At 40.7% G+C, this 26,024-nt stretch overlaps 1 long non-coding RNA gene across 1 annotated transcript; it reads right to left on the bottom strand.

Annotated features, from left to right (window-relative positions):
• Positions 1 to 701: 701 nt before the first annotated feature.
• On the bottom strand, positions 702 to 19,755 carry LOC115355251 (uncharacterized). Its single transcript, XR_003927862.1, has 4 exons — positions 19,745 to 19,755; positions 16,349 to 16,354; positions 1,901 to 1,904; positions 702 to 770 (listed from the first exon to the last, which is right to left on the bottom strand). It is a non-coding gene; the product is annotated as an uncharacterized LOC115355251 (long non-coding RNA).
• Positions 19,756 to 26,024: the final 6,269 nt, after the last annotated feature.

Genomic DNA, 26,024 nt, shown 5'->3' with positions numbered 1-26,024 from the left:
TAAATGAAACTAAATCTCCGTACGCCATCCCGATCTAGTCTGGAGATTTTTTTAAAGTAAGGTCTGTGTAGCAAAACTCCAATGGAATGCCTACAGTGGACCCATGTAGGAAAAATGCTTTTCCGCTGTTTAATCGGTTTATGCTCTCAGAGCTATAGCCTAGGCCAATGCATGTTGTTATCTGGGAAAGGTGAGACAAGGGACATTTTGCAAAAAAAAAAAAAAAAAAAAATTAATTAAAAACAAACAAACAAACAAAAAAATAAACTTGTGACTTAATGAATGCTTCTTTGGGGTATAGTTTTCAGCAGAAATATGTACTCTATTCAGGCAATACTGCCAATGAAAGGTGTTGTTTTCTCACTGTAATCCATATCCATACCAAATATTGACAGAACTGGTCAGTAATCGTAGCCTCAGGAGTGTTCACAAGAAAATCTCCATGACTGCAGCTAAATTAGATGTGGACGATGATGGCACTTCTACTATTTGTTTGACTTCATCCAGAGATGCGAGCTTTTTTTTGCTCGACATAGTGAAATACCATTAATGCTATTCAAAATTCTTACCATTTTGCTTTAGAGCTGCCACAAATGTTCTCACTTTTTGCATATATACTACTAATGACTGCTAATCAACATAATGCTTAAGTGCAAACACAGATCATAATTTAGACCTCAATACTCAGATGTAACATTAAGCACAATCCTTTGCCCAAGTATGAAATTCCATATCCAATGCATTTTCTCTATGGGGTTTTCACATCATCACTGCAGTCACAGTCTGTTTTAAACTGGTGTTAAAACTTGGACTTTATTTTTATCTGCATGTTTCTCTCTTAAATAGGAGCTTGTTGTTCTGCGAATGACCTTGTAAATAAATTTATGACTACAGTTATTCTAGCTGGTTGCTGAGCCATAAAAATACCTGGTTAGCTAGTTAGCATGTCCAATTCTTTGTCTGATCTGTTATATTTATTCAAAGATGAGGACAGAAACAATCAGCAGAGACCCTCCCCCAGCGGGACATAACAATCATCGGTCTTTGACCAATGATTTAAACTGTTCCCCCCACCACACCTCCCCAAAATAAGCCTCCTTTCATGAGCTGTTAAATAGCACTGACACATGATTAGCCTCAATGTCCCATGACAATACTGTGTGAAATAGTTCCATTGGTGCTGATCTTCGATCCTCAAAGTATTGCTGGAGATTACAGTGGGCTCCTCAGAGTTTTTGTCACTATTTTAACATGGCAAATTAGGCTTTCTGTGAGAGAGTTAGTCTCTAACATCAGAAAGCTGAATTACTGCTTCCCACGCGATGGCTATTTGAACTAAATTTGCATATCTGAACCTGGCTGGGGTCTGTGTCCTGGCAAGCAGCACATCACGAACCCCAGCTTCTGGCAATCCCTTCAGGTCAGACAGATGAGCTGCTCTTCTGGCTGTAGCGAAGCTGACTGACTCCAGACAAATAGACTCCTGCTCACTCTGTTAACAGTTCAACTGTCTAGTCCTTTAGTGGCTGTAGAAATGATGCTCGAAGCTTTAGCACTGTGCCTTTGCACATATTCATATCTTGCATACTGTAGATCCACCGGAGGGAGATGTAGTTTGTTTTCTTTAACATTCTAAACCAAAGTCAACCCGACTTTATTTTCTTTGCAAGTTGAAACTCAAGTTATCATCTAGTGTGGTGGTTTGAAAGTGAGGTCCGGGAACCCCCAGGGGTCTTGAGGGTCCTCCAGGGGGTCCTCAGCAAAATGAGGAACAAGAGATCTGGGGCTCTATTTTCGCAGACTGGGCGAGGCGGGGGCGCAGTGCAGCTGCGCTCCGCCAACTGGGTGTGGCCAAGTGGATTTTGCAATTTTGGCACGCCGTGTGCCGTGGCGCAAGTACTCCGCTGTTCCTCCTACTGGCGCAAGGGAGGAGAGAAGGCGTGGAGTGGGTTTGACACAGCCGATTCACTTTAAACCAATCAAATGAGCCCCTGTCCTTGCCTTTAAAATGCGCTGCACGAAGGCGTAATGAACGTTTACACAATTGACAAGGAGGTCGACTGCCGCAGGCGGAGCGGAGCCGGCGTAGTGAAACTTTGGCTGACAGGTGCACAGTGCACACACGTCACCAAAACCTCACGGGCAGGTTTCCAGAATGTCAGGTACATTAACAATGCAATAAATACCAACAAAAAACACTATGCCACATAAATTTATCTCCATATCAACTGTCCCGTCACAACTGATGTCAGATCAAAGGAGATTGGCACCGTTTGTGCTGATTGTGAGGTTCTGAGTTGTGAGAATCTGTTGACACCTCCCCCTGCTGCGCCGCCACTCCCATCTCAGCGCACCTCGGTCTGCCAAAATACCAAACTGTGCGCCCCTCGGGTTGCGCTGGTTGAAAATAACTCTGTGCGGGGTTCGCCTCATTGCGCCACCCTGCGCTGCGCCGGGAAAATAGAGCCCCTGATGTTGATTGATATGACCTTGTCATATCAGGTCATATCAAATGTCATTTTCCTGTATTAAAATAAAATGTTTTTGCTTTTTGTAGTGGTGGTGGTGGTGTGTGTGTGTGTGTGTGTGTGTGGGTGTTGTGGGGAGGAGGGGTGTTTGATTACAATTTTCTTTTTTATTAGTGTTTTTTTTTTTTTTTTTACTAATTTTCCTTTTTTTTTTTTTTTTTTTAGAAAATTTGCTAAGTTGCTAATTTTCAAAGTTTCAAATTCACTAGACATTGCTACAACACACAAATATGTACAAGTGATAATTTGAACATTATGTTTTAATGTCACCACTTTGAATTTATTTGACATGCGTATGACACCAAGACAATTCCATAAAGAACACAAATCAAAATATCTTTTCATATCAGAGTCCCGAGGGCAAAAAGTCTTCAAGTGGTGGTCCGGGCTTAATGAGTCAACTTGGGGGGTCCAGAACATGAAAAAGTTTGAAAACCCCAGATCTAGTCACTTGTGTGATCTTTATGATACTCATATGATGCTTTTTTTTTTTTTTTTTTTTTCCAGGGAAAGTTGATTTGTGCACTATTGGCTGCTGGGAGCTGTCATCATAACCACACTATTCTATTGTTAGCCACTGAGCAGCTCCGCTCAAGCAGCTAAAAGGTTCAGTGCTTTGTTCAAGGTCAACAATAGTACTACTCTTCCATTTCCCCCACCCACATTTTCCCAGATGATCTTTTGGATCGAAAAGGGCAACCCTTCAAATCTGATTCTCTAACCTTTGGGCTAACTCTGTCCAACGTACAAGTGACTGCTTATTTCCAAATTTCACCTTCTCACCAGGTCCGTCAGTACATTCCAGTCATCTTAGAGGAATATAAACTGTTCCCTGCCAACAGTGAGTCACTTAATAACCAATAAGTAACCATCAATAACTATATGGTAGTTTTACCCATGTTTCTTTTCCAGAGGAAGAATAAAGGACTCTCAACATCTGGGTCTGTTGAAGTCCAAGGCCATTTTCCCCTGTGTGGAGGTTAATGATGGTGTTTTCCATCTTGTGCAGGTAATATTTCCTCTACCTCGGCCCAACCTTAAACACTCTTTGAAGAGTGAGAAATATTCTATCATGATTGGTGGCATCTGGTCAGTCCAAAATCCACTGTTTCTGATCCTCTCACATGTGAATCCAACAAAAACTGCAGCCACTGCCTTGTGTGACCCTGAACCCAGACTGCCCATTTGCCTGAAACCGTTTAGAAATCAAACATCTGTGTCACTGTATATTTGGTTATACACTGCAGTGCTAAATACAAAGGTGATGGTAAACTCTTACTTCCAGTCAGTGATCATCATAAAGCAAATAACCATCATGATGGGAAAAAAATCAACAGAGGGCTTTCAGGTATTGTGGCACAAACTACTGGCAGTCATAATGGAGGTGTTGAGCTCTTGGCTGGACAGCAGATGCTGTGTGGGCATCTTGCATTTCTAAATGTGAAGCCAACAGACCTCTTCGCCAGCCCATGACCAGCCTTCCCAAAAGAGTTTGGTGCCAGTCCCTCCATTACTTATTGAGTTATCCTATTTGGATGCACATGACATAAAGTCCATTGGTCCAAATGCCACTTATCCCGAAAACAAATGGCCATTGCTCCAAAGGCCCATTATTCTGAAAATACACACTATGGAGTTGTTGGAGTTCAGTGACTGCCTTAAGTCTGTTGGATAACGGGCCATTGGACTAATGGGCTTTTGGTCCAATGGGACATTTTTTTTTTTTTTTTTCTGAATGATGGGCCGTTGGACCAATTGGAAGTCCCTGTTTCACTTCCTTTGTGGGTGTAATAAAATGGAGTATGAATGGAGTTTAGGTGTGTTTGTCCACTATGTCCCTGGTTAAAGTCAGTCAGTACACCAGAACATGTGATTTCTTTATCCAGAGGGTTCTGGTGTTTTTTTTTTTTTTTTTTTTTTTACAAGGGTTTGGTCTGATCAAACAATCATATCATAACCTTAGGCTTCACAAATATCTGGTTCTATAAAATGAGTGAAATTTTAAAAATCTGTAATGTTTTTAGTGAAGTACCTACTACAAATAATTTAACACACTGGGGTTTTGATATAAAAATGTGAAGAAATCATGTATTTTTGATTGTTCAGTGGTATGTATTGCATGACATTAAGAATAAGCTAACGAGGTGAAAAAGTTGTTTCTAATTTTATTATGAATTTAAAGCAAGCCGACACCTCGCTAATGATGATGCTGACCCTGCTTTACTTAACAGTCAAATATTGAAAACATATGGCCATCAGTTTTAAAGAGCCAATCCTTTTATGTTGTTGTTTTCTTGGAAAAAATTAGTCATCGATCATAGAATTGCTCATAACTAAATGTCCGGCTGATGCCTAATGGTGTTTCTATCAAAATCAAGGCTATACATAGTAACAAAAGACTGAGAGAACAAGGCATTCACGCATGTAAGACTAAATGGAGCAGTGGACAAGATAACATGAGAAGAAATGTCATTAAAGGGATTTTGTTTATCTGTCAAAAATGTATAATCCACTGTGCTAACATGAACCCAATGTGGCATTCATTTGGAAGTTGTTTCCTTTATTAAGAAACTGCGAGATGAAAACGGTCCTGTAAAATGTTTCCACACGCATGTCTTTTTTATTGTGGAGATGTAAAGCTGAAAAGTCACATATAGAACGCATACTGATGCATGCTCAGTAATCTTACTCTTTGAGACTGCATAATTTTATCAGGAAATAAAAAAATGAAGTGTTTGAGTCAAACAATGAATCCTCACGTCTGAAAATACACCAAACAAGCATGAGCTGTTGAGCGAGTAATTCATTCATCATATACTGCATCGAGCTGCAGCTGCTGTGAAAGGACTATGGTTTTTTCGCTGTAATCGTCCTAAAATAAATACAGAAGAGTTCATTTTACTGCAATATTGATTGCTTGGTTAATACATTTTAATTTTATTTAACCAGGATGACCACTGAGTTTGAAATATCTTCTCCAAGGCAGACCTGGCCAAGATAGCACATCAGTTACAGTTTTAATAGAATAAAACACAACAGACAGGGCATACAGACATCAAACCCATGATAAAAATATCACTCCAAAGTTAGGCTACATTTCGGTGAGGGGAAAACTGGCATGGTTATTTTCAGCGGGGTCCCTTGACCTCTGACCTCCAGATGTGTGAATGAAAATGGGTTCTCTGGGCAGCCACGGCTCTCCCCTTTCCCCTTCTGCTAATCCCATGCAATTTGGGCCACAAACCCTGCAGTCCACATGTGTTCTTGTGGCCTGTTGTAAAATGGTGTGTTTGTGCAGACTGGGGCCTAAACAGTCTTGGAGTTGCATCAATTGGCTTTGACTGGAAAGCTGAGACTCTTGTGGATTCAGTGAGCCACATTTGATTCATGTGTGATGATGTTCACCCCCATAGCAGCCATTTCACTGGAGTGACACCATTATTTGAACCTTCACGTCACTGTATAAAATGACCTTGAGTGACCTCTAGGATAATTACAGCTTCATGAAACTTTACAACCACAAACTAGAGAGCGAGGCCATTCAGAGGATGCATGACTTTGTAGGTATGTTGATAATGAAGGGGAGTTTCTGAGCAGTTTCCAGAACAGAATGCTCACATTACAATCAGTGAAAAATGCAGTTGTTACAGAAATCTTCATTTGTCAAAAGTTTGGTACCAAATCTCTTGGCATTTGTGCTTTGTTTGATAGTGACAATAGAGAGACAGGAGATGACCTGCAGCAAAGGGCCTGAGCTGGATTTGAACCCGGGCCGCTGCAGTAAGGAGCCTTGATTTGTGGTACGTGATCTACAACATGAGCTACTGGGGCGCCCCAGCATGGATTACTCTATGGTGTCCCTGAAAGTCTTGCTGTCTCAGTGTGGTATTCCAGAGGGATTTTTGGCCACTTTTATTAATTCTCGCATGGTGATGCTTCGGTTTTGTACCAAATCTGTGCAACAAATGGTATCAACCTTAGATTTATGACTATAATAACTTGACACACAGTGCTCAGCTGCATCTGCAATCAATCTTCAAGCTCCCAGCTTTCAGATGATGAATACCACTTCTATTTGGTATACTGCTGACCCTGAGGAGCCCCTGCAACCACTCCCAAAATGGGTCTTAAGACAGGGAAGGAATGGTAAGGGGTTTTAGCTCGATATTCAGACATAGATTGAGCCTCTCTGAATTACAAGATTCTGTAGTGTCTCTTGAAAGGCGACAAATATGAACACAATCCCTTATTTTCATCTCCTTGACAATGAAAACATGTTTACTCATAGAAGTGGTTGCGATGAGTGTGGGGCATTAAACACGGATCAGAAACAGTCAAGTCACTTGAAGGAGTAGCCTCTGTGTTTTTTTTTTTCTTCTTCTATGGTTTATGATTTATTCCCAGAATCCATTTTCCCCCTGACTCAGTGAGCATATGTTACTGTGCTGATCCCCTCTGTCAGGACTTATATCTTTGCCAGTATGGTTTTACTTTGAACGCCTAATTTGAATCAGTTACATTTCTAGTTTCAAAATGAAAACACAATGCACAACAGAGTTCAGAGATCTCAGAGCAGAGAAGTTGAGGCAAATATTCATTTTTATATCACATGACAGCTGACAACCTTTGTGGATTATCCACCATGACTGGAAGTATGGTTGTGGGACTTGTATTTGTAGGAAGAGTCAAAGAGTGATCAACTGTGAAATTAGAATCTGAAAACTTTAATTTCACAATTATAAGGCTAATTAAAGTAAATGAGTCAATGCAAGCAACTGAAGTCAGCTAATTATGACAAACATGTTTTGAAATATGCTTGCTGCGGAATACACAATTGTCTGCTTAAAATGTGTAATTTCTTACATGACTGTCATAGTAGAGAGAAAGGTGAAAAAGATGTGAAAAAGGCAGGTCTAAAAGCCAGGGTTTCAGTTTCATGGCACAAACCGTACTCAGATGAGCCAAGTGGACATGTGGTGTTTATGAATTTGTTCCTGTGAATTATAAAATGAACTATTCACTGTCACGAAAATGAGTGTGAGATCTAACCAAAACAGGAGAAACTGAGCTTTCCATACCATACAGTCTGAACAGCTAGTCACTTTCACTGCTAGTGCTAAGTCACCTCCTTCGATTAAAAGAATACACAGCTATAAATGTATACAACTGTATAGTAAAAATGACAGAGAAAAACAGATTGAAGTTGAACATGTTTTCAAATCCAGTCAGAGAAAAAGTTACTCAAATGAGCCAAGTTGACATGCTCATTGTTTATCTTTGAACTGTTTTTCCCCTTACTGGAAACAGCCAAAATTTGCTAGCTTTAGCAGACAAAACAACTTGGTTAAGGTTAGGACAGGTAATGGTTAAGGTTATAGAAAGGTAAGTTTAGGAAAAGGTAATGGTTAAGGTTAGGAAAAGGTAATGGTTAAGGTTAGGAAAAGGTAATGGTTAAGGTTAGAGAAAGGTAAGGTTAGATTATTTTATTCTGTTGTTTAAATTGTTCGTATTTCTATTTTTTTTTCTATATTGCTTGTTTATAATGTTTATATTGCTTTTTGCTATTTATTATCTGTTTATACTGTTTATAATGTAAATTATGCTTCATATTTTGCTATCCACTTTGCTGCTGTAACACTTGAAATTTCCCCACCGTGGGACTAATAAAGGAATATCTTATCTTATCTTATCTTATCTTATCTTATCTTAGGAAAAGGTAATGGTTAAGGTTAGAGAAAGGTAAGGTTAGGAAAAGGTAATGGTTACGTTTAGGATGGTTAACATTACAAAATGTTCATCCTACATAGTACAGGATGACTAGGGAATTGGAAATCAATATCCCTTAGGAAAGTGGAGCTGATTGACTCATCTGCCACCCCACCTTCATCCTGATGTGTACTATCTCATGGTATGTAGTACCCACAGGAAGCATACTTCTAACTGAAATACACTGAAAGCCATGCTGACTGTTACGAAAAAATTGGAAAGTTTATGTTCAAGGACATGAAACTGTAGACTACAATTTGTGACTATTGCATGTAATAATCTGATGCTGGGCTGGAATGTGACGTCCTGTCTGTGATAAATATGGTAAACAGGCAATGGAAAAAGCAGGAAAATCCTTGTTACCCTATGTTGCTTTACTTCCCCTTTATACATGACTAATTTTCCATGACACAAAATCAAGAAGTCACAGTATTAAGTATCCCATGCCTTTAATATTGTGTCATGTTGCTAATGAACACAGTCGGCGGCTCCAGTGAGGATGTTGCATGCTATAGACCCAACACATGGAAACACACAGGCCAGTGCACACGCTCCATCTGCCTTCCTCAGACTCACACACACACGCTAATACCAACATATGGCACACTTGTTCTCAGTTATTAGTGAATGGTATTTTATAGAGCTATTTATAGTTGCGTGATCTGTCTGATTTGCTTTGTGTGGCAGAAAGTCAACTTGGAAATTGAAGCTAGCTGAAGGCGTTTCAAGTGAAGCCAGGCAGACGGCTCCAGCACAGTAGAATTATACATTTTATTGGCGTGCATGCTGCTTTTCCTTGCCTTGCTCTGCTGTCCACAGTCCCTCAGTCAAAGTAATGGATTAATCCGTGATATTGACATCAGCAGGTCTCCTGTGACTGAGCCGGTTCATATCTTGGCTTTGACGCAGCTTTTCTCAAATCTGTGCATACACTGTATCAGTATGTTGGCGTTACCAAAAATACTGATACAATTACCTACATCTGTGCAATGAGAGGGCTTCATTAAAGGCCCTCAATGTCCTCATTTTTAACTGGAAAACTCAAATTCTCGCTGGCGCCATCCTCCGCAGCACAACCCCTGCTTGGCTGTCCCCATGTTGCTGTAGCCAAACAGTGGAAGAAAAGAGGCTGGAATTACAGATTCTTACGCGAGCCTAATCTCTACGGACACCTTTGCACATGGAAACTACTGTAAACCAACCACAAGAAAAACAGTTCATCACACATACACAGTAAATATTGCTGAGAGAAGGTTTGAATCAGAATATTTGAAGTCCCCACTCGGCAGGCGATGCGAGTCTTTTAAAAGAATTACAGGGAACCGAGTTGACAAAGTGCGTACGCTCTGGAATGAATTTTCTGCCCAGTGTTGAAAAGTGCCTGAGCTCCCTGCGTGCTCTCTCCTGTAAAATATGCAGACATTGGGGATTATGTTTTTGTATGTATGTTTTAATTGTCTGAGAAAATAGTGAAATATGTTGCCTCGCAATGTCACACTGACATGCAATCGGTGTGGGAGGTAGAGGCTGGATGATGGACAACCGGGCTGCTGTCAGCTGCTACAATGCACTGTGCTTTCCATGCTATTTTGAGTCTTTTACTATTCATAGCCCGGGCAGGGATTGGTAATTTTTGAAAATAAGTTTGGTCTTATATTTCACAAATGGCTGCTACAAATCAATATCTTCACCACAACTATTTATTTATTCATAAAGGGCTTATTAGAGTATTAGAATTGCCTTCACTAACTTGTCATTAGTGACATGTCTCTCCAGTGGAAAGTTGGGTTCCCGTAAACTTGCAAGGCACCCTCATTAACGCACTGTAAGTCCACATTACACCCTGTTAGCTTGTCTCACATCGTGACCTCTTGTGATGTGGGGGGAGCTGAACAAGCTGTGTAAAAAGGGGGGTAATCCCTCTGGGCCAGACGAGGCTGATTGGATAATGCTATAATAACACAGCAGACTGAGAGTCATAGTGGAGGGACACCACACTGCCGCAGTCAGACTAATCTGTGGGTCTGAGGCAGGGAGGACCAGCGGCTTTATCTGTGCCCAGCGACCACTGTGGTTTGTCTTTTCACAGCTCCCAGCATTTAGCAGCCCTGCTCTCGGGTTTGCTTTCCAGCTGGGGGAGTAACGGTGTCCCCACACTGACGCACAGTCTTGCCTCTTTGTGGATCTCCTGGACTTTTCAGAGGGCAGGATACTATCTCTGCCCCGAGTCCCTGACTAAAATCAAGCCTAAATGTCAAACAGGTCCAAAGATAGAAGATGGTTGCTATTGTTGAAGTCTGGCGATGTGTCATAGCTGTGATGCTGTGAACCTTCCTTAATCCACAGATATATTCTCAAGGTTTCCAGTTGTTCACTTTAGTCAAAATTGCCAGTAATTGTTGACACAGCCATCTAGATAAACGTCCATTTTTTCCCCCTGTCAACATGTAATACAACAGTGATTCAATTAGTTGTCATTTCACAGAAGCTTTTACATTTGCTCTAAAAACCTGGCGTCTTGTAGTTCTCTTCTGGAAAAAACACTGGGGCACACAGAGGTGATGCATTAAGAAAAAGCCCTTCTATAGTCATCACTGCTATGGTCCTTTTTTAATATTATTTTTGGGGCATTTCTGTTTTATTAGACACTCACAGTAGAGAGAGTCAGGAAAGACAGGGCAGAGATTGGAGATGACATGCAGCAAAGGGTATGCTCTGAAAACGGACCCCTGCAGTGATTTTGCATATTTGACCAATGTACATTGTAACAAAACATTTTACAAATCATGCGGGTTACTAAAGATTCCACAAAATGTAATCAAAACCCTCTAATTTTAAACTTGAATTTTTGGTTGAAACACCCACCGTACAATCTTCTGCTTCTACTACTAAAGTTGTCACCATTCATAAACCACTTAATTAATAATTTGCCCTGAAGAGCAAATGTTTCCCAAGGACTATGCGTGCTTTCTGACTAGTTAGAAAGACTAGTTAGAGAGGAACTACCCAGTGGGGAGGTTTCCCAAGAACTACGAATGTTAAAGGCCTTTTTTCTGATTGCATTCACATCGCCTGAAACGCTGAAGTGATTTAAACTGGTGGTTGGTGGACCATCCCCATTTCTGCACGTGACTGGGTGTATCATCAATAAACTGGCTTCGGCCAACACTGACAACTCTAGCACAGTCTTTAAAAAAATTAATCAGCATTTGGATTGAGTTAGCTGCTTCAGAGTGCTTTAACGCTGCCGTTTTACCTCTCTGAAAATGTCTTGCGTTTGCAACAGTTAGCATATCTCTGTGCTATAGCATATTAGTCCAGTAATTTTAAGCCAAATAAGGGGTCAACGTCAAACAAATTGCAACAGAAACAAACTCAATTGATTTTGTATCCTCAGTATGTCCTGAGTGAGGGAAAAAAAAGCCCCGAAGAATCCCACTGGGGGAAAGTTTCAAAAAAGACCAAAATATAGCCCATTCAAACGCCTATTAACTTTTTTTCTCATGTGAATAGGGTAAAAATTTTAACCTTCAGGTATCACCATGAAAATTGCTGAGATGATTACTTACCTTAAGACAAATAAAAAATGTATTAAAAGACAAGAAAAAAAGTCAATATATAGTAACCTTTTAATTCACTGTTATATAGTAACCTTTTAATTCAAGGTTACTATATATACAGTACAGGCCAAAAGTTTGGACACACCTTCTCATTCAATGCGTTTTCTTTATTTTCATGACTATTTACATTGTAGATTCTCACTGAAGGAATCAAAACTATGAATGAACACATGTGGAGTTATGTACTTAACAAAAAAAGGTGAAATAACTGAAAACATGTTTTATATTCTAGTTTCTTCAAAATAGCCACCCTTTGCTCTGATTACTGCTTTGCACACTCTTGGCATTCTCTCGATGAGCTTCAAGAGGTAGTCTGTATAGTAACCTTTTAATTCACTGTTTAAATGTCTGTTCTGGCATTTATTCCTTATATTCCTTATTAGGGCATATCAAATCAGATAATGTGTGATATGCATGTGTAAACAGAATAATTCAAAGAACTTGTAATTGACTTTTTTTCTTGTCTTTGTGTGTGTAATCAACTTGTGAATTTTTATAGAGATATCTGAAAGTAAAATTTTGAACCCCTTTCCCCTGTGTGTTAAAAACAGTGTTTTTTTGTAATATGTGGTCATAAATAGGTGATTTTCAAATCTTTCCACCAATGGGATTCCTTGGGACTTTTTTCCCTCACTCAGGACAAACTGAGGATACAAAATCAGTTGAGTTTGCTTCTCTTGCAATTTGTCCTGGGTTGACCCCAATTTTGGCCTAAAATTACTGGACTACACTGATCTGAAGCAGGTCTCTGAAAGTTCATTTTCATATCATAGTGGAATGAATGGAAACCAACAGCTGGATAAAAGGCAGGAAATATGATGTCAGAGTTCTAAAATGTGACTGATTGCTTTGAGAAAATATTTGATTCAATTCAATTCTGTTCAATTCAGTTTTATTTGTATAGCGTCAAATCATAACAATGGTTATCTCAAGGTGCTTTATAGAGACCCAACGGATTTTGGCCCTTCTCCTGAACGAAAATCTCCCTCATGAGCAAGCACAAGGCAACAGTGGTGAGGAAAAAACCCTTTTAACAGGACCAAAACCTCGAGCAGAACCCAGCTCTGGGTGGGCGGCCATCTGCCTCGACCGGTTAGAAGAAAACTTAAGTAAATACATTTTGCCGGCATTCCTTTAAACATGGAAAATCACCGGTGCGACCCTTTAAACTGCATCGACATAAAATCCAAGGATGAAGACTTCAAAGTGCTGCCTGCTCTGTTTAATTGAGAGGTGTGATCTCTGGGAAGTGCTGTGCAAGAACATGACAGCGAAGAGTGCTTAGCACTGCACCAAAGATGAAGACAAAATAGAAAAAAGGAAGGGAGAATTACCACTTTAAATGATGGCTTCCTGCCTTAGTTTTCAGGTGTCATGAGGTGGACAAATAACTGGTTTTAAAACATAACAAGTTCGGGCTACTTTAAAACATGGCAAACTCATTTTACTCTGCTTTTTCGCGTGTGTGAATAGGAAACCGAGCCAATACCCAGTCTTGGAGTCTGAATATGTCCATGTAATGCCCAGGCAGTTGTGAAAACCCTTCAGCTCAACGCTACACAGCAGACTCAGTGAGCATGACCTAATGCTTGTTCAGAGCCCAGCCAAATAGCCCCCCTGCTACGACTCATTTACTTGACCAAAAGTAACTTTTCAGATGATTTTATATGTAATGATCGATGATAGGTAATAAATAGGCTCTGAAAAGCCTGGTTCTTGAGCTGTGGTGAGTGCTCACATTTTTTATTCGCTATGGCAGCTCGTGGTAAACTGGAGGCCTGCTCCTAACTATTGTGCATTGTTAGGCTGACGGCCCGACATGCAGGTGTGTTCCATAATGACTCCCGAGATATCATGTGGATTGAAACCATTCTACTGAAATGAAGTAAAAATGCAGTGCTTGTGTGTGTGTGTGTGTGTGTGTGTGTGTGTGTTCAGTTTCAGTCTTAGAGCCTCAGAGTGAGGACAATTTTGGGAAAAGTTAGGGAATTTTGCTTAGTCCACTTTTTCAAAGTTTAGAATTGAGACTTTGGTTTAAGGTTAGGCATGTGGTGCTGAAAGTTAAACTTAAGGTTAAGGGTCAGGAAATGAATGTTGACCAAGCTTCTCATGAGTATAAGTAGCAGTACAATATGTGTGTGTGTGTGTGTACCCTCCATTATTCATCTACTGCTGAAAGCCTACCTTTTGTCACTGGAGCTGTACATTTTTGTCAAGGTACAAATCAAAAACTGTAAATGTTTTTCTGTCTGAGAGTGTAATAACTAGTGTTCCTGAGGCCGTTAGTGTTTTCACAGACAAATTGCCAAAAGGGCTTGTGTATGTCGTTTTTCCTTGTGTGTGTGTGTGTGTGTGTGTGTGTGTGTGTGTGTATGTGGAGTGTGAGGAATGAGAGGAGCAAAGCAGTTGCTCCTCTGGTTGGTGACATTGGGAGTTAATGTTCTGTGAAAGAATCAATTTATGTCAACTTAAAAACCCAGCAGAAATGTGAGAAGACATTTGTAATTCATGGCTTCATTCCGTCTCATAGCAATGATGGGGAATTTTGAGCAAACTTCTCATGGGCCCACATTGTTGACAGCCAGATTACTAATAAAAATTATGATCTCCTCAAGAGCTAGGTTTATTTTATAGTCAACACAGAGGCATTATTTATTGATCTTTGGGGTTTGACTATGTTATTGATGTTGATTTAGAGAGTGGGATAGTGTAGTCTGAGCCAGTTTGACTGATTTTCAAACTTTTCAATACCAGAATAATTTGAAATGATCAAAAGGAGTAAGTGTTCTGGACAGGGATGTTAATGAAGATAAATCTGACCCACACCCACTGGTCTGTTTGGCATCACTGACCAGCGTTTAAGTAGGGGAGTAAACATTTCTCTGAGGGAAGTAAAAGAGCCCAAGTAATGAATTGTGAATATTTTGAACTGGGCGGCACATCATTCTGCATTGCCTCCTGGAGTTGCCATCTTATTGTGATGGTTTGTGTGCCCCTGTGGCTCTGGGATCTGTGTTGGAAGCTCTTGGTCACTCAAGGCAAAGTGATCTAGGGTGAGGGGCTTGACTCAGTGTTTCAGAGGCCTTCAGAGCCTCTATGCAAAGTCAACACATGGAAACAGGCCTCTCACCCAGATTAGAGCCAGGCATGGGGGAGTTATTAGGCAAGCACCTGGTGGCCACACCTATTAGAAGTGAAGTTAATGATGAAATAGTATACGAAAACTGTCAAAATCTTGTTTATCTGCTGCTCTCTGCTCCTCCTGTCAATGCCGGAGTGAATTCTGGACACACAGGATACAGCATTTGTGTTCTCCAAATTCAGCTAGATGGCCGCGTTTCTCAGACACCTTTGAAGGAGACTTTGAAATGGGACAGGTTGATCATTTGCTGTTTTGTCTTGAGAGAGGCATTTTAGCCCTCATATGGTGAAATGGGTGCTCGGTGTGCTGAACTTTGATTGGTTGGGGAGTCTTGTTCAAAAACAGATATGACAGACTGAAAGTGCATTTTGAAAGCCAAAAATCTCAAGACCCAGCCATGTTATTGTTGAATCATTGATACTGATCACCAATCCTACCAACTCCCCACTTGTACATTAGGGTCATCTTGTACCATGGGCAGTAGAAATCTTACTTATTACACCTTAAGACTGTTCAACTTGAAAAACAAGTTGCTGTAGTTGTTGGTCTGTGGCCAGGTGTGGTTACATGGGTTGGGTGTATTTTGTGGACACAGCACACCTCTGCCCTTGCTTTCGTCCCCCTTACAGTAGCTGGTGTGGGGCCCCTGGGGGCCCAGTCTGGGTGTCTGACCACGGCTCCCCATGCAGTCTCAGTGCTCCCAGACTCTTCTGTACCCTCCTTGGTGCCGGTTTGTAGCCAGCTGGAGCAGGGCTAAGGCCCACACAGGCTAGACACCACCAGGGACCTGCCCCCTCCCCCTTCTGTTTCTACTCCCTAGCCCCCATAGCTCCCTAAACCTCAGGCATTGCCACAAATAGCTGATCTCCCTGCCAACAAACACACAGCAGAAACTCACAGTCTGAGCTCTGATTTTTGCCTCTCCTTCCAATGCCCTGGTAAACATAGCTCAGTTGTAAAGTTGGCGGGGGCGGCCCATCGTTTGACGAAGGCGGGATTCCACACGCTGCTAAATCCACCCCAGTTTTTCTGTTTTTGAGGCAGCAGTGATGTCATCCATCTGTCTGTGGAGCAGCCACAGTGTCAGACTGTGGGTTCGGCCACTCTGATAGGCTGACGACGGCGTGGGCAGGCTGGTGTACGCCACAATGTCATAACTGTGGGACAGGGCCCACGGCTTTATGGGAACGCTGCATCTTGACCCAGTTGTTTGCAAAACAACAGCCATCCATCTATCTGTTGTTCTTTCCCTTATTTTATAGACACACTTTTCATGTCAGTCTACCGCAAACTGCTTTCTTTGCCAACATGATTTTTTTTTTTAACTTCATCTCCAAAATATCAAGTGGCTCTCATTTGGTTGAATTATTCTCACTCTTGATCATATTAATTTCGCTTGTCTTCCTGAATGTTCTTGATTGTCTTTAAAGACATTGTGAGAGGGGATTCTATACGCAGTGTGGGGTGCTTTCACGGTTGAACATACACATGTGACAAGCAGGCTATTAAAAGCAGCAGTGGGCGTTGTGCAGTCCTGTGTTGTGGATAATGTCTGTGGTGGCGGTCAAAAACCATAGAGTTTCACTTGTTATGATACCAAAGTAGAAAGGAATACATCTCTGGCTCACGTCAGAGGCCTCAGAGTAAGCCTGCTCTTACCAACACTGCCAGAGAGTCTGCCAAAAGAAGCCTGTGGCCTTACTACAAACTTACAGTAAAATCAGAACGCGGCTGGCTCACACACAACAGCATACAGTACTGTAAACTGACACTTGTAAACACACAGTAAAAGTTTTCATATCCAGCTGAGGCATCAAACAGCTCATTGGCTCATTGTTTCGAAAAAGAACGACACCCTGTTCACACAATATTCATATCACACTAAAGACACAATTTATACAGCTAACATCTGGGTTCTTAAAAGGACCATACCAGTGATTCTCAATGTTTGGCCCATTTACTGCAATGTACCCACATTTTACATCGCAACAAACCATTTTGCAAATCATGTGGTGTTACTAAGGATTTAGAAATCAAAATCCCTCTGTTTTCAAATGTGAATTTTTGGTTCTGCAGATAACACATTGGTTGCTATTCAATTTTAATTCAATTCAGTTTCATTTGTATAGCATTAAATCATAACAGAAGTTATCTCAAGGCACTTTAGAGAAACCAACCAGTACTGGCTAATCCAATGAACCAAAATCTCCCCAAGCACGCACAGGGTGACAGTGATGAGGGAAAAAACCCTTTTAACAGGGACAAAACCTCAAGCTGAACCCGGCTCTGGGCGGGCGGCCATCTGCCTCGACGGGAAGTGTTCATAAACCACACAACTAATAATTGGCTTTGTAAAGCAAATGTTGCCCCGGGGATTCTTTTGGGTGGAGTGAAACGGTGGGGAGACTGTTTCACTCCACCCAATTTCAAGTCATCAGAACACAACAGTGCTGCTGCTTTTAGTAAAACTAATATGGACAACTTCATTACATGGAATACTGGCGTAAAGAAATTTTGAAGTTCACTTTCACATCATAGTGGAATAAATGGAAACCAGTGGCTGGATAAAAGGTAGACCACATGACATCAGAGTTCTTAAACTTGACTGCTTGCTTTGGGAAAATATTAGCAGAAATATGTATATACATTTGTTTATATTATGCTAAACATGGAAAACCACTGGAATGGTCCTTTAACTGGCTCATAGGCCTACATGGGCAGCATTCCCACAGATTTATTGGTAGAAGTGGCTATATTCTAAAGAGTTACCGTCTAATTTACACTATATGAGGGTTACACTTTGCACTGCTTGGTACAATGCAGCAGGCTCTGATTGGCTGTAAGGGCTGTTGGTGAGAAATACAATAATGCATAGTAAGATGGGATAATTAAAGGCCTATCAAAACGAGGCTAAGCTATTGAAAACAACCTACCCCCACATATCAAGCTCAGTATATGGGTTTGTGGGGTTTTTGAATATATTCAGTTGCGGAACAAGTAGAGGACGGTGCTACATGTGAGCAACTGGCGTAGCAAGGCATTCAACTACGAAGGCTAAAAGCCACATTCTCAAGCCAAATGAGAAAGCACTTATTTAAAATGCAACAATAAGTACATCAAACGAGTTGTAGCCCCCTAGCAATATGAAGTTAGATCTGTCAGAAAGACAGAATATCAAACAGACTGCCTGTGTATCAGCAGCATCTGGACCCCCCCAGACATGATTAAGGGAGAGGCTGCTGGCAGTCTCTGGCAGCTGTGTTCAATTGCAACTTTTAGGAGGTTGGAGAGGCGACGCCTCCCACCCTGAGGACTGTGCAGGCCAGCCGGCTGTGATGCTATGACAGACTGGAAACAGCCCTGTCCTGACAGTCTGCACTGTCCCACCCACCGGGGCTGCCGCCAGCCCGTATCTCTGGGTGGTCACTGCCTGGCGACCCACTGACCATGACTTTGTTATTCTTACAGCCAAGACACTGTGTGTGTGTGTGTGTGTGTGTTTGTTTCAATTTGTCTATCTGTCTGTCTCTCTGTCTGTCTGTCTGTAGCAAATCTCCAATCAAACATGTGTTTGGAAATGTTGATGAGAAAATTAAAGCTATACTGCAACAAAGTGCTTATGCTCAATTGAGGCAGAACCATTTTGTCAAAGAAAGTATGCAATAAATTGAAATGGAAACCAATTTGTTAAGTAAGATGAAACGTTAATGATGCCAGTGGTATATTAGGTCAATTTCAGGAATCCATAAATGTCATTCCTTCCAATCTGTGATGTATAAACATTAGTTGGTCCATTAAAATATGACCAAACACATTTTTTTTTGTTTGTTTTCATCTTCAGATGAAAGCATGAAATATGTCCCATACTTAAAGGGACAGTAAACTAAAATGTGCAATTTTTCACTAAAATAGTTTTTATTGTCATTATTTGGTACAGAAACCATCACGAAACTTTAAGAATCTGAGGTCCTTTCAGTGCAGAGAGAGGCCTGTGGGCAGATCTGTCCTGATTCAAGTGAGCTTGAAAAGTTACTTCCACACAAAAGAGTGGAGTGAGCCAATCAGGATGTGATATGATGACCTCTGCTTTTATTCCTCCCGCCCACCTTTGATTGACTGTCCAGCTGCACCTGGGAGCCTGTGTTAGCCCGATCTGGCTTCAGCAAACCATAGCAACAGTAAGTGTATGCTTGTTAGCACGGCACGCCGAGGATCATATCAGCAGATGAGAAAAGTCCAAGGCTAAACGCTTCCATCTGCTTTATTGAGTCATGGCGGCATGGCCTCGCGTTTCAACTCAATATTTACTATCATAGTGTTGCGGTGCCAATTCAACAAGTGAGATATTGTCACTACAGTTGGTTTGTCTCACCAGCGTCGTGTCAATAACGTGACTCGAGGGAGAACGCCCACTTAGTGCTGCTGGAATGGATTACTGTGGAAAATGCAGCCCCGAAAATTCCATTTGATCACAGTTGGTGACGTTCAGGAACTCTCACATCTTGGTGGATGATACCGATAATACTCAATAATGCTAACTAATAAAATCCCTGTTTTTTTTTTTTTTACTGGGTTTGCCGTCCCTTTAAGAACAATAACAACTTGCCAAATCAGTTTTTTCCACTTCTCTCATGCGTGTGTTTTCCTGACATTCAGGAAGCCCAGCTGATGGAAACATCTCTCTTCACAAGTTTGCATAAAATTCACTTGACAGTCATGTGGAAAACTTATCTTGCCTCTGTCTGTTTTGAAAGAGAATACCTGTGTGTGTGTGTGTGTTTGTGTGTATTTGCGCTCGCCTGTGTGCACGCTCATGCATGTGTGTGTGTGCATGTGTGTGTGTGTGTCTGCTGCTTTGAACACAGGGAGGAGAGTGTGATCGATATCAGCAATGACATCACCGAGTCTTGATGTTGTGTTTGTGCTCAAACTGTTTACATCCAAAGCAGCCTGTCTCCAGCCACACTGTCACTCTGGCCTGCGGCACCGGCTCTGAGGGATGGGATGGTGTGTGTCGGAATGGGAGGGGATTGTTGTATGTGTGTGTGTGTGTGTGTGCGTGTGTGCATGTGTGTGTGTGCCTTCTTGAGTGGCTGTTTGTGTGCCTCTGCGCCTGCATGTGGGTGGTGGATGGGGGTTCTAGGATGGTGAAGGGGGCAAAGAAGACAGCAAAGCAGCTCCACCCAGAGACATGACGCCATATTGACTGAGACGTAGCTTTCCATGATGCAGCCTGGCCATTGATCATCGCTAAAGCACACTGGGAGCTGACAGGGATGCCCTGGCTCCTGACAGCTGCTCGCAGCTCTTTTGATCAGCTAAATGAAGATTTATGTCTATAGTTGCACTACTATTGGCATACAGATTTTCCTATATTTTCTTCAATGTTGTTAAAATTAGATTTTGAGTGGCTGTAACTCTTTCTGGTGGGTGTGATTTTATTTTTTATTCCACTCAGTCCACAGAATGAAATGTTGCCACTTTACGTTTCTGCAAACCAACAAATCCATTGAAATGTCAACGTTTCTGATCCAAGAATATGTTGCATGTCAGCATTTGGACTTTGGACACTTTAGCCACCTTTGTTTGATTCGTTAGCTTTGTTAGCCACCAAAACAACCTGGTTATGGTTAGGAAGACATTTGTGGTCATGGTTAAAGTTAGGAGAAGGCCGTTGTTAACGTGGTTAGTGGTTACCTAACATTTTGCTAATAATAGCTGGGCCTGTTGATTGTGCCATCTACCGTTTTTCATTCACAAAATGTGAAAATGTGACATTTCAGTAAATCATTTGTTTGCAGAAATGGAAAATGCCAATATTTTTTTCATGGTGACTGGGCTGGTTTATTCCATCCTCTTAACAAAATTCACTTTATTTAATTGTTTGTTTGGGTAACACTTTACAATAAGAGTACAACAATTAATGTTAGTTAACGTTAGTTAATGCCGTAAAAGTTAATTAACTGTTAGTTAATGATTATTATGGCATTTACTAATGTTAATAATATCTACAATAACCCTTAAATAACATATAAATTAATACCTTAGACACATTAGTTAATGGTTAGTTAACTGTTACTTAATGTTTATTACCTGTTTCTTAATGTTTATTATGGCATTAACTAACGTTAATTGTTGTACTCTTATTGTAAAGTGTTACCTTTGTTTATTTACATACATATTTGGGCCATTTTTTCTTTTTTTAAACTAAAAAAACAAACACAACATTACTAAAATTAGATGTGGTAATTTTCTTTCTTCTCTTTCATGAATTTCTGGCTAATTTTCAGGTTTCATGCTTTCAGGTTTCATGCTAATTTTCAGGTTTCATTTGCTGATTGTTTTTCCCCATGTTTTTGAACGACACCAGCTGAATTTTCTCAGGTTTCTGAGGGTTTCATGCTTGTGATGACTCAGACACCTTTGACAAGCATTTAAACACAAGACATCCGACATCAATTAGCATTGCTGATGTGATACTTCTTTCTTTCCGTCCATCTTTCGTTTTTTTAATCAATGTTCCTTTTATATTTTGAAAAAAATTCAAGTGAATTTGCTCAAGTTTCAAAGAGTTCAGGGTGCTGCATTTCCCCCCTCCCTGATTCAGTCAATGGAAATGGTGAGAAGGTCCACTGAATAAATATGTAATCTGCTGAGTGAGGTCCCAAACTGCAGAGAGCGGTAGCAATGAAGAATTTCAAAGAATAATTGTAGTATTCATGTGAAGCGAGCCTGTGTAATTTGTGTGTGTGTCTCAGAGAACTGACACAGAAATAGTTCCTATTAGGCCAAATGATGAATCGTTCTTATGCACAGGGATTGTGAGGCCATTTTCCCACAGTATGTGTACAGTTTATTTCCCCTGGTCTCTGGTCTCAGTAAGTTTTTAGAATATACCCATGACCATTTTCTGGTCTTATCCCTTTCATTAGTTGATAAGGAGATGTAGTCTGTTATTTTTATGGAGGTTTTGAACAAACACCATACTTAACATGGGATTATAAAGTAAAAATGTTCTGCAATGTTCTGTCTTGCAACCATGAACCTGGTCACCACTAATAATCTGACTGTCACTGCATTATTCTTGTTGTAGTTTCTGTTTTTGTGTGCATCCATCAACCTATAGCTATTATAATGTAGGCACTGCTGTCCTTCTTGTATCAGCATGCTAATTTATAATAAGACTAAAAAATAGTGCTCATATGAAATATTAGATCCTGCTTTTTTCAGTTATTGGCTGTTCAGGTGAATTGCAATAAAAGGTCTAATTACTGATTTCACCTCTTACAGGAACAGTTCAGTATTTTTCATCCAAGGCCTTATTAAAATGTTGATTCCTATTTTTTTTTTTAAACAATCATTGCACAGCCTAAGTGGCTTGCAAGACAAGAATCACTTTGCTGCAGCCCCTCCCCCACCCACCCCTAAAAAAACCTAATCAAATGTAATAAGCTGCATTACTTTGCTGCACTAAACAAAACAGTTGCATTACACATTAAACAAAAGTAACCTTCCCAACGCTGCACAAAGTGATGAAAATGAAACTCGCAATGCGGTTGCCTACTGTGCAGTGTCACCACACTGTTTCATACTGTTTGGCTTTCCCTATTCAACCGGGTCATCTTTTGTTGATGTCTTCTGAAATATTCAATTTTCACTGGAAGTGGTATTTTCTTTTACAGCGCTCAAGTTGTTTAAAGTACAGACATAAAGTGGCCCTGCTTGACGCCAGTAATATTCATTGGGAGGGTCTGCTACAATAAAGTGTTTCCTCTGGAGTCTGTAAGGAAGAAATTAAACTGTGCTGCAATGTGTCTTTGTTTCTTGGCTGTGACTAATTAAACCTAATTGCCCCATTTTCCCTCCTGTGTTAACTGATCTATAAGCATCATCTGGAGCCTCTTCATTTCACTGTGGCAAATTGCAGCTTTTGGAAAATACAGTGGCTTCGAGAAACCACACAATAAAATCACTAACATTCAGAAAAGGGCCATAAAATATAATCCACTGTTTATTTTTTTGACAGTTGTACTTTTTGGTACTTTGAATTGCTATTCTGGCCATCGAACTTGCAATTTTTTTCCCTACCCAGTATGCTTCAGCTGCTTGCTGCAGTTTTACTGGGGAAACACAAGTGCACTCACTCTCCACTGGAGCTGCATCCAAACGTCCCCCACTGACTAGGCTAACATGGGATGCTGTTAGTGTGAGATTTTTTTTTTTTTTAACTCAAATTCAAACTATGTCTTGGCCTGATGAAGCCCATGCGGCGAAACGCGTTGCCAGAATTTTAATAAATAAATAACATTAAAGTCTCCACATTGTGTGCGGTGGAACCCTTTCTTTCTTCTACGATGTATGTCTTTACACCTCTAGCAATATGGTCAAAAATTCATTCATTCCACCAGCTTTGATCCGTACAATGTGAGGCACCTGGACGTAAAGACACTACTGTTGATAAAGACATTTTCATTCAATTAACATGGTATGAGATGAACAGATAAATGAATCAAAGTTAATGGAGCTAACACCTCTGGTGCAGAATCTGTAAAAGACAACTGAACAGAAGTGGGCGTGTGTGAGACAGAGACCCCTCCATTTAGAGAAGATACAAAAAATGAGGTGGGCGTGGCCTGGGATGAAGTAGGCGTGTCCCACTGTATGCTACTGAATTAGTGCCTGTTAGCCTGCTATATTAACTTGTCAGAAAAGGTGATGCCAAAGCAGTGATACATACACTATTTGCGTCTTCACAACTCTGTAGCTGCACACTATTCTGGACCAACACCATGTCCTGTATTAGGATTTGCAGTCAGCTCAACTCTTCCTCATACTCTTCCTCCAAGGAACAGACCAGCAAAGTAATGTACTTTCATCTTCCAGCTGCCCATATTCAATCAGTTCAGTTCAATCAATTCAATTTGGCAGCACATACCGCCAAATTCTGTCTAATTACAACAAACTAAAAAAAAAATTAGAGACTCTCAGACATATATTTCAGGTCATAAAAGTAAATTATACTCGCTGTCATTGTTGCTCAGAAAGCCAAAGAAATGCAGTATGGATACAGAAAAAAATCTGCACGCTCCGACTGGTAAAACAGAGCTGTTTTGTCACAACGTGCTGAGTGAAAACTGCACTGCCTATAATGAACACTAGGTGGTAGTATAGTTGCCTCAGATAAAGTACATTCCCATTATGATATCAAATAGTAATTCTAGCATTTTCACAAAGTTTTCATCAGGTTGGCTAACTACACCAAAATGACGCAAAAGCTCACATTTCTTCAACAGACGTGCGGAACTAAATTAAGTTTAATAAGTAAGTTCGGTAACAAAGACCGCACCTCGTACACATCCTGTTTCCACGCACAAAGTATTTAGGCACACCTTAATCCCTTCATCCGCCCTTTGTCTCAGCTTTCGCTTGTATTATGCCTTGTATTGCCATGTTGTTGTTCTGGCCGCAGTACAGTAATCCATGATACGCTGTACGTCACCAAACCCTCTTGTTACACTGGTGTGGACATGGCCAGAGATGCAATCAGAGCTGCTAGCCCACCCTCAGTCAGTCAGTATACAGTAGCCCATCAACCAAGTCACTTGCAACTATCCAGGTCAAATACAAAACCGTTGCCATTTTATAGGTTTTGTGAAGCAGCCTCTGAGTAAATGTGACAACAGAAACATATTGCCTCTATTCATTCCAATGTTTTCTTTTTATTGTTTGTACGCTTGGGTTGGGTTCGAACAATCTTTTATTTGCTGGATACTGGCTATGTTGGGATTGGCTTTCAGAATTGCTTGGATGGGTGTGAGTCCAAAAGGAACAAAAAAGACCTGTGAACTGCTTAGACACATTAAGGCAAGGATCTTCTGGCATTGTAAATGATTGTTCACAGGTTGCAGTCTTACTGTACACTGTAGGTAGGCCAAGACACTCAGACCAGTCTGTGCAAGATCCTGGCCTGTTCAAAAGAATGGGGTCACACCTGACAGTCAGGATATTTTTAAATGTTTAATCCAAAGGACAAAGTGCTTTCAGCCCAGCAGCCTTGGTCATTGTCTGGGAATAAAAGCTCCACTCTCTTCAATAGCATACCTGTCAGTTACCCGGAAATCCATTTTGTTCATTCAAAAAATATTGTCCTATCAAATACAGAAGGGTTTCATCCGGCCATATCAACAATGTACATAAAAAGGCCTTGAGAAAAGGGTCGGAAATATTTTGTACGTCATGAGATTAAAGTAAATAAAATCCACCGTTGCTTGTGACCCCATTTTTCTGAATCAACACAGGTTACAATGAGAATCGAGAAAAGAATCCTTGTGATTTTAATAAGATGTTGTTTAGAGGTTTTTTGGTTAACTAACAACTTGGTTAAACGTCACGTTTTATTAAAACCTCCTTGATCCTATCCACTACAATAATGCATTCCAGAGATTTGGAAAGGTCTCAAGGTTACCCTTAGACTTGGAAGTGAACTGCAAGTGAGTGCTAACGACAGTGCGTGCAAGTGTTTTGGTGTTTTCACTGCACAGACATTCCTAAAATGAGGATAATACATACTGTAGCCATTCTGTCTAATGTTTAAATTGCTTATCTTAAAAGAGACCCACAAAACCACACTTTTTTCCTCCTTTCAACACTTAGTGTTCAGTGAATGATGTTACTATTGATCTGCAGCCAGTCTGCCTGTTTTCTGTCTGTCTCTCTCTCTCTCTGACTCTATCTTTCTCTCTGCCTCGCTCTCCCTTTGAGACCACAGAGTCCATTTCTTAAACGGGTGATTGAAAGCCTCCCCAGGTTGGGCTTGTGTTGAGCGGTTAGACAAAGTACTCTCCCTGATTATTTTATGTTCTTCTGCTTTCAGCTCTGTTATTGTTAACATATTGTACGTCTCTGCCTCACAATTATGTAGGCCTGCGTTGGCCCTCTGCGCTGCTGTTGCACGGTAAATGCTGTAAA

Source organism: Myripristis murdjan, chromosome 23 (genome assembly GCF_902150065.1).
Source record: "Myripristis murdjan chromosome 23, fMyrMur1.1, whole genome shotgun sequence".
Lineage (NCBI taxonomy): Eukaryota > Metazoa > Chordata > Actinopteri > Holocentriformes > Holocentridae > Myripristis > Myripristis murdjan.
The sequence above is the reverse complement of the archived record's forward strand: the minus strand, read 5'-3'. Positions and strand labels throughout refer to the sequence as shown.